The sequence below is a fragment of the Trachypithecus francoisi genome, unplaced genomic scaffold (genome assembly GCF_009764315.1).
Source record: "Trachypithecus francoisi isolate TF-2019V2 unplaced genomic scaffold, Tfra_2.0 Lachesis_group15, whole genome shotgun sequence".
Taxonomy (NCBI): domain Eukaryota; kingdom Metazoa; phylum Chordata; class Mammalia; order Primates; family Cercopithecidae; genus Trachypithecus; species Trachypithecus francoisi.
This window is the reverse complement of record NW_022681460.1, coordinates 48,628,374-48,643,319: the sequence shown is the minus strand read 5'-3', so window position 1 is coordinate 48,643,319 and position 14,946 is coordinate 48,628,374. Positions and strand designations below refer to the sequence as shown.

The 14,946-nt window shown below is 39.6% G+C and overlaps 1 protein-coding gene and 1 non-coding gene across 16 annotated transcripts in view; one reads left to right on the top strand and one right to left on the bottom strand.

The window, feature by feature from the left end:
- HACE1 (HECT domain and ankyrin repeat containing E3 ubiquitin protein ligase 1) overlaps positions 1-14,946 on the top strand; it is a 126,788-nt gene that overhangs the window by 90,785 nt on the left and 21,057 nt on the right. The gene's annotated exons all lie outside the window — the stretch shown is intronic.
- On the bottom strand, positions 2,264-2,373 carry LOC117098145. The gene has a single exon (XR_004443204.1). It is a non-coding gene; the product is annotated as a U6 spliceosomal RNA (small nuclear RNA).

Sequence of the window (14,946 nt, the reverse complement as noted above, 5' to 3'; positions counted from 1 at the left end):
CTAGCTATTCTGGAGGCTGAGGTGGGAGGATCACTTGAGCCCTGGAGCTCGAGGCTACAATGAGCCAAGATGACACCACTGCCCTCCAGCCTGAGTGACAGAGCAACATCCTGTCTCTTAAAAAAGAAAAAAATGTTTGTATGAGGTATATCTATATTTATGCTTGCATATCCTAGCAGCACCCCCTCTTACTATGACATGATTTTTGTTTAGATTTTTAAAATATTGTTAATTTTTTTATATTTGTGTATTTTAATGAAATCTAGAAAGAAGGAAAATATTGACTAAATAAGAATAAGAATATGCTCACATTGAGGCTATACCCTTCATTGTGCATCTCACCAGAGGCGGGAATACTATTTTAATATTAAAGAGCTTGAAACTTTAGTTTCTCAGTTTAATACTTTATATATTTACATTTTGTTTAATTGCTTGTTAATTAGAGGCTAACTTTTTTAAATAATTAGGAGTGTTAATAGCAGAGTCTTGATTATTAATGTTATACATTCTCAGCTTTCTTTTTTTTGATATAAACATTTCTCGCAATAAATCGAGCCTCTTTTTTCTAATGTTACCAGTATAGTAATTGTATATCAAATTATTGAGGTTTCAACATACAGTGCTTATTTAATAAGCAACCTGATTCATGTAAAACTCTTAAAAATCTTTAGAAACACATCACATTTTACCTTGCTTAAAATTGTTAAGATATTCAATTTACAAAATGTTACTTTAAAATTTTCAAACCCTGTTTCTTAGAAATACTATTGATTTTTGATTCTTTTTTTTTTTTTTTTTTGCTTATATATTCTGTTATGAACTTTTCTGTTACTTTAGAGTCAGCTTTTTACTTTATAGGTAGAAAGTTTTTCGTCATGTTTAGAGTTCAACTTTTGTAATTTTGAACTATTCAACCTTAAATGACTTGCTAAACTTGTTAGAGGGCCTGTGTAAACTGATCTCCACGTGGGGGAGGCACTTATTCCCAAGTTTTATTAAAAGACTTTGATGATTATAAAGTGAAACTAAATAGATGAAAATACCTTTAATTTAAAAAACAATATGTTAAATAAATACAAGTAATATAGGCAAATGTATATATGTATTAGTTCCACATTTGAAATATAATCTCTTAGTTAGAATATGGCCTCTTTTGCTCATATTTTCAATTCTAGTGTTTAAAATTGAAGCTATAGGGGTTTAAATGTTAACATCACTTTTATAATATTAGTCATAAAGTTCATCCAGGCTGGGAGAAGAAAAAAAGAAGATAGGAGTAAGATGGGTCAGGGTATCAGGGAATGGATGAAGTGGTATGGAAGTTGAATTATAGAGGTGAAACATTAAGCGGTCAAGTAGGAGTAAGGATGGGAAAAAGGAAATGTTCTGGGCTTACAGGAAAGCACAGAGGTGACAGAGCATGCTGTGTTTGGGAAACCACAAGTAGATCAGAGTTGTGGAGCTTAGCTTAGATTGCAAAGTAAGCAAGTAGAAAAAGATGATGTGGGGAAGGGAGAAAGTGGCCAAATTCTGAAAGACTTTGCATCCACAAGTAGTACTTTGAAAATTATTCTGAAGTCTGTGGAGATGATTGCAGATGTTAAAGAGGGAAGTGACATGATCAAATTTCAGTTAAAAAAAAAAGAAAGAAACAACCAAACTCAGCTTAGAGTGTGAAGAATGGGTTGAAATGGGGTGGTCCTGGAGTCAGGACAACTGAGAGGAGGTTGTGGCATTTTGGTTTGGGGAAGCATGCATGAGGAATTATGTAAGGCAAGTGGCAGTGAAGATGGAGAAAATGGAATAGCTTTTAAGCTTTTGAGGATAATAGAATTTATAGAACTTGGTAATCGGGAAGATGAGAAAGAGGAAGGACTCAAGGATAACTGTCACTGTTGTGGATTGGGCCACCTAATGTCTGATAGTGTTGTCATCCTACTCTTCATCAACCTCATTATCATTAGCTCTGTTTTTTAGTGACAATAATGACTACTTATTGAGTACTTTGTGTGTTTCATATATCTGAACCATGTTCTTTGTGTTTCTCATTTCCTGTAACAGGAAATGAGAGATAGGTATTTCTTGAGATAGCTATTTCTCTTTATTTAGTGTGGAAACAGCCTTAATATTAAAACATTTGACATTTATTAGGTTTTTATAATGCGCTAGGCACTGTTTGGTGTGCCTTACGGGTATTATACTTAACTCTGTGAGGTGGAGATACCCCTTTCTACAGGTGAGGAAACAGAATCGTATAGGAGCTAAGTAGCTTTCTCCATGCAGTCTGTAAATTTCAAGCCTGCTTGTGCAGGGGCCATCCTAGTCTTCTCTGTATAGTTCCAGTATTAGCATATGTGCTGCTGAGGCAAGCACTCAAGCCTGCTTGTAACTACAACACTGCATTTCTTTAGAAATTAAATAACTGCCCAAGGGCACAAAATTTGTAACTGATGTTTTCTTATTTTAAATGGATGTCTGTAAGACAGTGTAACTGCTAGGCTTCTCATTTACCAAGGCAGTGAATATGAGCAAAGGAGCAAATACAAATTTAGTATGTTTTGTCGATTTCATTTTAATATGGTTTTCTTGCTAGTCTTACATGATTAAATTTTTAATGCTAGCTTTGCATGATTTATTTAACATACACATTTAATGCACATACAAGCACAAAATACAGACTTTTATCCATAGATTATTGACTTAAAGTGGATTCTTTATATGCATCTTTAGAAAAGTATACAGGTTGAGCATCCATAATTCAGAATACCCCAGAGTCTGAAACTTCTTGAGTACTGACATGAAGCCGTAAGTGGTAAATCCCATACTTGATCTCATATGACTGGGGGCACTCAGAACACAAGCATGCAACATACAGTTGTTTCAGCATCCCCAAAGGGAAAAAGACCCTCCCAGCCCCCTTCTGCTGCATATATATTTTTCCTTCAACACACCAAGATTCCCTCATGCAAGCATACCCACAAGGGTAATAAAATGACACACGTGCAGGATGGATATGCCAGGCGCTGGTTCCCCACAGTGTCCCACGTGGGGCCAAGTCCTGTGTGCATTTGTGCATTACTCACGTATTTTATTTTATTTTGCTTATTTTCTGTTTTGTGGTGCAGAGATATCGTTGGGAATATCAAAAAGGCCTTCAGATACCCCCGTGGGTAACAGTGACAGGAAAAAGAGGGAGCATTTGTCTTTATCCATAGCACAGAAAGTCAAGCTGTTGGAGAAACTGGACAGCTATATAAATGTGAAATGTCCTACAGAAGAGGATGGTGTTGGAATGACCACACTATATGACTTGAAGAAACAAAAGAATAAACTGTTGAAGTTCTGTGCCAAACTTGATGAAAAGAAGTTAATGAAAAATAAAATAACACTGCATAAAGCTAAAACTGAAGATCTCAATTGTGTATTTAAAGAGTGAATTTGTCAGCAAAACAGTGAACACATACCACTTAATGGTATGCCGATCATAAAACAAGCAAAGATCTATCATAATGAAGTGAAAATTGAAGGGAACTGTGACTTTTCAACAGTCTGGTTGCAGAAATTTAAGAAAAGACATGATATTCATTTTTTAAAGATTTGTGGCAATAGGGCTTCTGATCACAAAACGGGGGTGAAATTCATTGAGGAATTTGCCATGGTCATTGCTGATGAAAATCTGATGCCGGAACAAGTCTATATTGCTGTTAAAACATCACTGTTTTGTTGTTGTTGACTCAGAAGGACACTGACTACCGCTAATGAGACAGCCCCTACAGTAATTAAGGCTACCAAGGACAGAATAAATGTGCAGGGATGTGCTAGTGCAACTGGCAAGTGTTTTAAGTGTAAATTTGCTGTGATAGGCAAAAGCTTGTGTTCTCAATCTCTTCAAGGAATTAATTTCTTACCAGTCCATTATTATGCTAGCAAAAAGGCATGGATCACCAGGGAAAATATTTTATACCAGTGGCTTGTGTTTACTGCAGGGAAGCTGGACTGCATGGTGACTGCAAGACTTTGTTACTCCCAAACAACTGCTCTGTTCATCATCCAGCTGAAATTCTCATCAAAAATAATGTTTTTGCCATGTACTTTGCCTCAGATGTGACTTCATTAATTCAGCCATGTGACTGAATCAGTCACATTAGATCAATGAAAAATAAATATAACACTTTGTTGCATAGACTGCTAGCATCAGTGAACAGAATTGTAATTGTGCAAGGTTTTCAAAGGGAGTTTAATATGAAGGATGTTGTATATGCTGTTGCCAGTGCTTGGAACACAGTGAGTAAAGACACAATTGTGCATGCCTGGCACAATCTCTGGCCTGCAACTATGTTCAGTGATGTTGATGAGCAAAGGTGTGACTTTGAAGGATTCTATATGTCAAGTGAAAGAAATGATGTCTGACTGCCCTACATAACCAAAACAATACACCTTCAGAGTTTGTTAGTGAGCAGAAAGAAGTGGATATTGAAAAAGTTTGTAACACTGGTTATGAGGCTCCAATTGCTCATTCATTGATGATGAAGTAACCAAAATTGTTCCAAATGAAGGTGGTGGTGATAATAGTGATGATGAAGATAACGTTAAAACTGAAGAAGTGCCTATAGTTGACATGGTGAAAATATGGCATTCACAACAACAAGAAATCATGTTAGTTTATAAAATCAAAGAGAGGTTTCTAAGGCAACCACCATTTTTTTTTTTTTTTTGAGACGGAGTCTTGCCCTGTCACCCAGGCTGGAGTGCAGTGGCCGGATCTCAGCTCACTGCAAGCTCCACCTCCCGAGTTCACACCATTCTCCTGCCTCAGCCTCCTGAGTAGCTGGGACTATAGGCGCCCGCCACCTCGCCCGGCTAGTTTTTTGTATTTTTTTTAGTAGAGACGGGGTTTCACCGTGTTAGCCAGGATGGTCTTGATCTCCTGACCTCGTGATCCGCCCGTCTCGGCCTCCCAAAGTGCTGGGATTACAGGCTTGAGCCACCACGCCCGGCCGCAAACACCATGTTAATGAGGCAGATAACCCTAGAGGAAACATTTAAAAATCCATACAGCAGAATGACTCCTCATTCGTAGAAGACCCACTTGCTGTTCTCTCAATTGCTTCTTCTCACCTTAAAACATAAAATAGTGTACAGACCGGGCACAGTGGCTCACACCTGTAATCCCAGCACTTTGGGAGGCCGAGGTGAGTGGATCACCTGAGGTCGAGTTTGAGACCAGTCTGACCAACATGGTGAATCTCCGTCTCTACTAAAAATACAAAAATTAGCTGGGCATGGTAGTGCATGCTTGTAATCCCCGCTACTCGGGAGGCTGAGGCAGGAGAATTGCTTGAACCCAGGAGGCAAAGGTTGCGGTGAACCGAGATCACAGCGCCACTGCACTCCAGCCTGGGCAACACAGTGAGACTCTGTCTCACAAAAAAAAAAAAAAAAAAAGAGGTGTACAGTACTTTTTTTTTCCCAAGATAAAGTCTTGCCGTGTCACCCAGGCTGGAGTGCAGTGGTGTGATCTCTACTCACTGCAACCTTTGCCTCCTGGGTTCAAACAGTTCTGCCTCAGCCTCTCGAGTAGCTAGGATTACAGGTGCCCACCACCACACCTGCCTAATTTTTGTGTTTTTAGTAGGAATGAGTTTTCACCATCTAGGCCAGGCTGGTCTCGATATCCTGACCTCAAGTGATCCTCCCACCTCAAGCCTCCCAAAGTGCTGGGATTACAGGCATGAGCCACTGAGCCTGACCTACAGTACCTTCTAATCAAAACAAAGCATTCCAAGTGGAGACGGAAAGCCTGCTGTTTTTTGTTGCTTCTGTTTAACAGCTGGCACAGATATTCTGGTGATGCCTCTGTGCTGCTTTAGCTACCCTGAACATGTGATGTTTTTCACTGTATTAATGGTATACTTTTTTTTTTTTTTTTTAAGCCATTAAGTAGTTAGGTGTGAGTAAGTATAAGAAAATGATTGCTTATTGGTAGCAGGTAAATTCGGTCAGGAATGATGGTGATGTCAAACGACCACAGATTGTGTCTACATGGGTGGCTGAGATAGTGATGCCTTTACTTTCTGATGGTTCAATGAAACAAATTCATGTAATTTAGACTTGGGTGTCATTCCCAAGATAACTCATTTTGTATATACAGATATTCCAAAATCCAAAACACTTTGAAATCTGAAATGCTTATGGTCCCAAGCATTTTGGATAAGGGATACTCAATCTGTACTATGAGATTTGTTTTTTTACTACTCTGAAAACTTTTAAAACAGATAGTGTAAGTCTACGGTTTTTCATGTTGAGTATACGTGTGTGTTATTAGGTGGATTTGAATGACTTTTTGGTATCTTCTGGTCAACAATGAAAACACATTTTCCTTGCATTTTAGATAGTATATTCTAGAAATTCACTTTAAAAATCACCAAACCTATAAAATGGTAACCTGATCAGTATTTTCTTTTTTATTTGCTGGAAATTTGTTTATTTCTTATTTGACCGATTCTTTTTTTTTGTTTGTTTGTTTTTGACGGAGTCTTACTCTGTCGCCCAGGCTGGAATCTGTCATTGGCGTGATCTCGGCTCACTGCAAGCTCCGCCTCCGAGGTTCATGCCATTCTCCTGCCTCAGGCTCCTGAGTAGCTGGGACTACAGGCGCCCGCCACCACGCCTAGCTAATTTTTTGTATTTTTAGTAGAGATGGGGTTTCACCGTGTTAGCCAGATGGTCTTGATCTCCTGACCTCGTGATCCGCCCACCTCGGCCTCCCAAAATGCTGGGATTACAGGCGTGTGCCACCACACCTGGCCTTTTTTAAAAAATTATATTTAAGTTCTGGGTTACAGGTGCAGAATGTGCAAGTTTGTTACATAGGTATACACGTGCCATGGTGGTTTGCTGCACCCATCAGACCCTCACCTACTTTAGGTATTTCTCGTAATGTTATCCCTCCCCTAGCCCTTCACCCCCAGCAGGCCTTGGTGTGTGATGTTCCCCTCCCTGTGTCCATGTGTTCGCATTATTCAACTCCCACTTATGAGTGAGAACATGTGGTGTTTGATTTTCTGTCCTTGTGATAGTTTGCTGAGAATGATGGTTTCCAGCTTCATCCGTGTCCCTGCAAAGGACATGAACTCATTTTTTATGGCTGCATAGTATTCCATGGTGTATATGTGCCACATTTTCTTAATCCAGTCTATCATTGATGGACATTTGGGTTGGTTCCAAGTATTTGCTATTGTGAACAGTGTTGCAGCAAACGTAAGTGTGTATGTGTCTTTATAGTGGCATGATTTATAATCCTTTGGGTGTATGCCCAGTAATGGGATTGCTGGGTCAAATGGTATTTCTAGTTCTAGATCCTTGAGGAGTCGCCACAGTCTTCCACAATGATTGAACTAATTTATACTCCCACCAAAGTGTAAAAGTGTTCCTGTTTCTCCACAACGTCTCCAGCATCTGTTGTTTCCTGACTTTTGAATGATTGCCATTCTAACTGGTGTGAGATGGTATCTCATTGTGGTTTTGATTTGCATTTCTCTGATGACCAGTGATGATGAGCATTTTTTCATGTCTGTTGGCTGCATAAATGTCTTCTTTTGAGAAGTGTGTGTTCATATCCTTTGCCCATTTTTTGACAGGGTTGTTTTTTTCTTGTAAATTTGTTTAAGTTCTTTGTAGAGTCTGAATATTAACCCTTTGTCAGATGGATAGATTGCAAAAATTTTCTCCCATTCTGTAGGTTGCCTGTTCACTCTGATGGTAGTTTCTTCTGCTGTGCAGAAGTTCTTTAATTAGATCCCATTTGTCAGTTTTGGCTTTTGTTGCCATTGCTTTTGGTGTTTTAGACATGAAGTCTTTGCCCATGCCTATGTCCTGAATGGTATTGCCTAGGTTTTCTTGTAGGATTTTATGGTCCTAGGTCTTACGTTTAAGTCTTTTATCTATCTTGAGTTGATTTTTGTATAAGGTGTAAGTAACGGGTCCAGTTTCAGTTGTCTGCATATGGCTAGCCAGTTTTCCCCAAACCATTTATTACAAAGGGAATCTTTTCCCATTGCTTGTGTGTGTCAGGTTTGTCAAAGATCAGATGGTATTAGATGTGTGGTGTTACTTCTGAGGTGTCTGTTCTGTTCCATTGGTCTATATATGTGTTTTGGTACCAGTACCTTTCTGTTTTGGTTACTGTGGCCTTGTAGTATAATTTGAAGTCTGGTAGCGTGATGCCTCCAGCTTTGTTCTTCTTGCCCAGGATTGTCTTGGCTATGCGGGCTCTTTTTTGGTTCCATATGAAGTTTAAAGTAGTTTTTTCCAATTCCGTGAAGAAAGTGAATGGTAGCTTGATGGAGATAGCTTGATTGAATCTATAAATTACTTTGGGCAATAAGGCCATTTTTACAATATTGCTTCTTCCTATCCATGAGCATGGAATGTTTTTCTATTTGTTTGTGTCCTCTCTTACTTCCTTAAAGCAGCAGTTTGTAGTTCTCCTTGAAGAAGTTCTTCACATCCCTTGTAAGTTGGATTCCTAGGTATTTTATTCTCTTAATAGCAATTGTGAATGGGAGTTCACTCATGATTTGGCTCTCTGTTTGTCTATTATTGGTGTATAGGAATGCTTCTGATTTTTGCACATTGATTTTGTATCCTGAGACTTTGCTGAAGTTGCTTATCAGCTTGAGATTTTGGGCTGAGACAATGGGGTTTTCTAAATATACAATCATGTCATCTGCAAGCAGACACAATTTGATTTCCTCTCTTCCTATTTGAATGTGCTTTATTGCTTTCTCTTGCCTGATTGCCCTGGCCAGAATTTCCAATACTATGTTGAATTGGAGGGGTGAGTGATGGCATCCTTGTCTTGTGCGAGTTTTCAATAAATAGCTCTTACTATTTTGAGATACATTCCATCAATTCTTAGTTTATTGAGAGTTTTTAGCATGAAAGGCTGTTGAATTTTGTCGAAGGCCTTTTCTGCATCTATTGAGATAATCATGTGGTTTTTGCCGTTGGTTCTGTTTATGTGGATTACATTTATTGATTTGTGTATGGTGAATCAGCCTTGCATCCCAGGGATGAAGTCGACTTAATCGTGGTGGATAAACTTTTTGATGTGCTGCTGGATTTGGTTTGCCAGTATTTTATTGAGTATTTTTGCATTGATTTTCATCAGGGATATTGGTCTGAAATTCTCTTTTGTTGTGTCTCTGCCAGGTTTGGTGTCAAGATGATGCTGGCCTCATAAAATGAGTTAGGGGGGATTCCCTCTTTTTCTATTGATTGGAATAGTTTCAGAAGGAATGGTACCAGCTCCTCTTTGTACCTCTGATAGAATTCGGCTGTGAATCCGTCTGGTCCTGGACTTTTTTTGGTTGATAGGCTATTAATTATTGCCTCAATTTCAGAACCTGTTATTGATATATTCAGAGATTCAACTTCTTCCTGGTTTAGTCTTGGGAGGGTGTATGTGTCTAGGAATTTATCCATTTCTTCTATATTTTCTAGTTTATTTGCATAGAGATGTTTATAGTATTCTCTGATGGTAGTTTGTATTTGTGTAGGATTGGTGCTGATATCCCCTTTATAATTTTATTGCATGTATTTTATTCTTCTCTTTTTCTTCTTTATTAGTCTTACTACTGGTCTGTTTATTTTGTTGATCTTTTCAAAAAACCAGCTCCTGGATTTACTGATTTTTTTGAAGCGTTTTTCATATTCCTATCTCCTTCAATCCTGCTCTGATTTTAGTTATTTTTTGTATTCTGCTAGCTTTTGAATTTGTTTGCTCTTGCTTCTCTAGTTCTTTTAATTGTGATGTTAGGGTGTTGATTTTAGATCTCGCCTGCTTTCTCTTGTGGGCTTTAAGTGCTATAAATTTCCCTCTACACACTGCTTTAAATGTGTCCCAGAGATTCTGGGACGTTGTGTCTTTGTTCTCATTGGTTTCAAAGAACATTTTTATTTCTGACTTACTTTCATTATTTACCCCGTAGTCATTCAGGAGCAGGTTGTTCAGTTTCCATGTATTTGTGCGGTTTTGAGTGAGTTTCTTAATCCTGAGTTCTAATTTGATTGCACTGTGCTCTGAAAGACAGTTTATTGTGATTTCTGTTGTTTTACATTTTCTGAGAAGTGTTTTACTTTCAATTGTGTGGTCAGTTTTAGAATAAGTGCAGTGTGGTGCTAAGAAGAATGTATATTCTCTTGATTTGGGGTGGAGAGTTCTGTAGATGTCTATTAGGTCTGCTTGGTATAGAGCTGAGTTCAAGTCCTGGATAACCTTGTTAACCTTCTGTCTCGATCTGTCTAATATTGACAGTTGGGTGTTAAAGTCTCCCATCATTATTGTGTGGGAGTCTAAGTCTCTTTGTATGTCTCTAAGGACTTGCTTTATGAATCTGGGTGCTCCTGTATTGGGTACATATATATTTAGGATATTTAGCTGTCCTTGTTGCATTCATCCCTTTACCATTATGTAATGCCCTTCCTTGTCTGTTTTGATCTTCTTTGGTCTAATGTCTGTTTTATCAGAGATCAGGATTACAACCCCTGCCTTTTTTTTTTTTTTTTTTTTCGGCTTTCTATTTGCTTGGTATATCTTCCTCCATCCCTCTTTTTTGAGCCTTTGTGTCTTTGCAAGTGAAATGAGTCTCCTGAATACAGCACGCTGATGTGACTTGACTCTTTATCCAATTTGCCAGTCTGTGTCTTTTAATTGGGGCATTTAGCCCATTTACATTTAAGTTGTATTGTTATGTGTGAATTTGATCCTGTCATTATGATGCTAGCTGGTTATTTCACCTGTTAATTGATGCAGTTTCTTCATAGCATCGATGGTTTTTACAGTTTGGCTTGTTTTTGCAGTGGCTGGTACCAGTTGTTACTTTCCATGTTTAGTGCTTGCTTCAGGAGCTCTTGCAAGTCAGGCCTGGTGGTGACAGAGTCTCAGCATTTGCTTGTCTGTAAAGGATTTTATTTCTCTTCACTTATGAAGCTTAGTTTGGCTGGATATGAAATGCTGGGTTGAAAATTCTTTTCTTTAAGAATACTGAATATTGGACCCCACTCTCTTCTGGTTTGTAGGGTTTCTGCAGAGAGATCCGCTGTTAGTCTGATGGGCTTCCCTTTGTGGGTAACCTGACCTTTCTCTCTGGCTGCCCTTAACATTTTTTCCTTCATTTCAACCTTGGTGGATCTGACAGTTAATGTCTTGGGGTTGCTCTTCTCGAGGAGTATCTTTGTGGTGTTCTCTGTATTTCCTGAATTAGAATGTTGGCCTGCCTTGCTAGGTTGGGGTTCTCCTAGATAATATCCTGAAGAGTGTTTTCTTTTTTTTTTTTAATTATACTTTAAATTATAGGATACATGTGTGCAACATGCAGGTTTGTTACATATGTATACATGTGCTGCACCCATTAACTCGTTATTTACATTAGGTATATCTCCTAATGCTATCCCTCCCCCCTCCCTGCACCCCACGACAAGCCCCAGTGTGTGATGTTCCCCTTCCTGTGTCCAAGTGTTCTCATTGTTCAATTCCCACCTGTGAGTTAGAACATGTGGTGTTTGGTTTTCTGTTCTTGCGATAGTTTGCTGAGAATGATGGTTTTAGTTTGCTGAGAATGATGGTTTCCAGCTGCATCCATCTCCCTACAAAGGACACAAACTTATCCTTTTTTATGGCTGCATAGTATTCCATGGTGTATATGTGCCACATTTTCTTAATCCAGTCTGTCATTGATGGACATTTGGGTTGGTTCCAAGTCTTTGCTATTGTGAATAGTACCACAATAAACATATGTGTCCATGTGTCTTTACAGCAGCATGATTTATAATCCTTTGGGTATATACTCAGTAATGGGATGGCTGGGTCAAATGGTATTTCTAGTTCTAGATCCTTGAGGAATTACCACACTGTGTTCCACAATGGTTGAACCAGTTTACAGTCCCAGCAACAATATAAAAGTGTTCCTATTTCTCCACATCCTCTCCAGCACCTGTTGTTCCCTGACTTTTTAATGGTTGTCATTCTAACTGGTGTGAGATGGTATCTCATTGTGGTTTTGATTTGCATTTCTGTGATGGCTAGTGATGATGAGCATTTTTTCATGTGTCTGTTGGCCGCATAAATGTCTTCTTTTGAGAAGTGTGTGTTCATATCCTTTGCCCACTTTTTGATGGGGTTTTTTTTTCTTGTAAATTTGTTTTGAGTTCTTTGTAGGTTCTGGATATTAGCCCTTTGTCAGATGAGTAGATTGCAAAAATTTTCTCCCATTCTGTACGTTGCCTGTTCACGAAGAGTGTTTTCTAACTTGGTTCCATTCTTCCGGTCACTTTCAGGCGCACCAGTCCAACATATACTTGGTCTTTTCACATAGTCCCGTATTTCTTGGAGGCTTTGTTAGTTTCTTTTGTTTCTTTTTTTCTCTAATCTTGTCTTTTCACTTTATTTCATTAATTTGATCTTCAATCCCTGATATCTTTTCTTCCACTTGATCAAATCGGCTATCGAAGGTTGTGTATGCTTCACAAAGTTCTCATACTGTGGTTTTCAGCTCCGTCAGGTCATTTAAGCTCTTCTCTACACTGGTTATTCTAGTTAGCCATTCATTTAGCCTTTTTTTTCAAGGTTTTTATCTTCCTTGTGATGGGTTAGAACATGCTCCTTTAACTTGGAGAAGTTTGTTATTACCGACCTTCTGAAGCCTATTTCTGCCAGTTCATCAAACTCATTCTCTATCCAGTTTTGTTCCGTTGCTGGCTAGGAGTTGAGTTCCTTTGGAGGCGAGGAGGTGTTCTGGTTTTTGGAATTTTCAGCCTTTCTGCTCTGGTTTCTCCCCATCTTTGCGGTTTTATCTACCTTTGGTCTTTGATGTTGGTGACCTATGGATGAGGTTTTGGTGTGAATGTCCTTTTTGTTGATGTTGATGCTCTTCCTGTTTGTTAGTGTTCCTTCTAACAGACAGGCCCCTTAGCTGCAGGTCTGTTGGAGTTTACTGGAGGTCTACTATAGACCCTGTTTGCCTGGGTATCACTAGCGGAGACTGCAGAACAGCAAATATCGCTGCCTGTTCCTTCCTCTGGAAGCTTCGCCACAGAGGGGCACCCGCCTGTGTGAGGTGTACAGTCAGGCTACACAGGAGTCAGGGACCCACTTGAGGAGGCAGTCTGTCCATTCTCAGAGCTCAGATGCCGTGCTGTGAGAACCACTGCTCTCTTCAGAGCTGTCAGGCAGGGATGTTTAAGTCTGGAGTAGCTGTCTGCTGGTTTTTGTTTACATATGTCCTGTCCCCAGAAGTGGAATCTAGAGAGGCAGTAGGCCTTGCTGAGCTGCAATGGGCTCTGCCCAGTTCGAGCTTCCCTGCCTCTTTGTTTATACTGTGAGCATAGAACCTCCTACTCAAGCCTCAGCAATGGCGGACACCCCTCTCCCCACCAAGCTCCAGTGACCCAGGTCAATCTCAGACTGCTGTGCTGGCAGCAAGCAAGGCTCCGTGGGCATGGGACCCTCTGAGCCAGGCACAGGAGGGAATCTCCTGGTCTGCCGGTTGCGAAGACCGTGGGGAAAACGGATTATTTGGGCAGGAGTGTACCATTCCTCCAGGTACAGTTAGTCACAAGTTCCCTTGGCTAGGAAAGGGAAATCCCCTGACGCCTTGCGCTTCCTGGGTGAGGTGACACCTTGTCCTGCTTTGTCTCGCCCTCCTTGGGCTGCACCCACTGTCCAACCAGTCCCAATGAAGTCACCTCAATTGGAAATGCAGACATCACCCATCTTCTGTGTCAATCTCTCTGGGAGCTGTAGACCAGAGCTGTTCCTACTCGGCCGTCTTGGAAGCGGCTCTTCGATCACTATTTTCAGTGACTGAATTTGTTCTAATGAACTGAAGTAATCGGATTTTTATCAGACTATCAATTCTTATAACTAGTTTGTGACTTTAATAGTAAGTGTATACTGATAAAGAATAAGTTGTTGAAAAATGTTGCATCCTTAAAAAGTGCCTCTCCTTTCTCTTGTATCTATGTAGTCCTGTAAAAGAAACGTGACATAATTTTGAGTTCCCATTGGAGGAATTTTTTTTTGTTTTTTGGAGATGCAGTCTCGCTCTGTCACCCAGGCTGGAGTGCAGTGGCACGATCTCGGCTCACTGCAACCTCCATCTCCCAGGTTCAAGTGATTCTCCTGCCTCAGCCTCCTGAGTAGCTGGGATTATAGGCACATGCCACCACACCCAGCTAATTTTTGTATTTTAGTAGACACAGGGTTTCACTGTGTTGGCCAGGCTGGTCTCAAACTCCTGACCTCAGGTGATCTGCCTACCTCGGCCTCCCAAAGTGCTGCGATTACAGGCATGAGTCACCGCATCCAGCCTTGATTCTAGTATTTTATGCCTTCAAAAACTCAGGTGGGAGCAAATATGATTTTCCTAGGATATGCCATCTGTTAGAGATGAAAGATACCCTACTGCCAACTGTTATCAGCTCTTTTTAAAAATGTTTATTTTTAATTATAAATGGACAAATTATAGTTGTATTTATGGGACAAAAGTGATTTTGTGTCTTAGGAGTACAGTGTGGATTAATTAAATCAAGCTAATTAACATATTCATCACCTCAACTGTAGTGGACCCTTGGTATCCCTGGGATTTTGGTTCCAGAATTCTGTTTATCAAAATCCACAGATGCTCAAGTCCCTTTTAGAATGTGGTGTGGTATTTGCATGTAATCTACATACATCCTTCTAATACCTAATACAATATAAATGCTGTGTAAATAGTTGTTATAATGTATTGTTTATGGAATAATGACAAAGCAGAAGGTCTGTACATGTTCAGTACAAATGTAACCATCCATTTTTTCTCCCTGAATATTCCTGTCTTGAATTTGGTTGAATCCATAGATGCAGAACCCACAGATACAGAGGGCTGACATTAATCATGTTTTTGA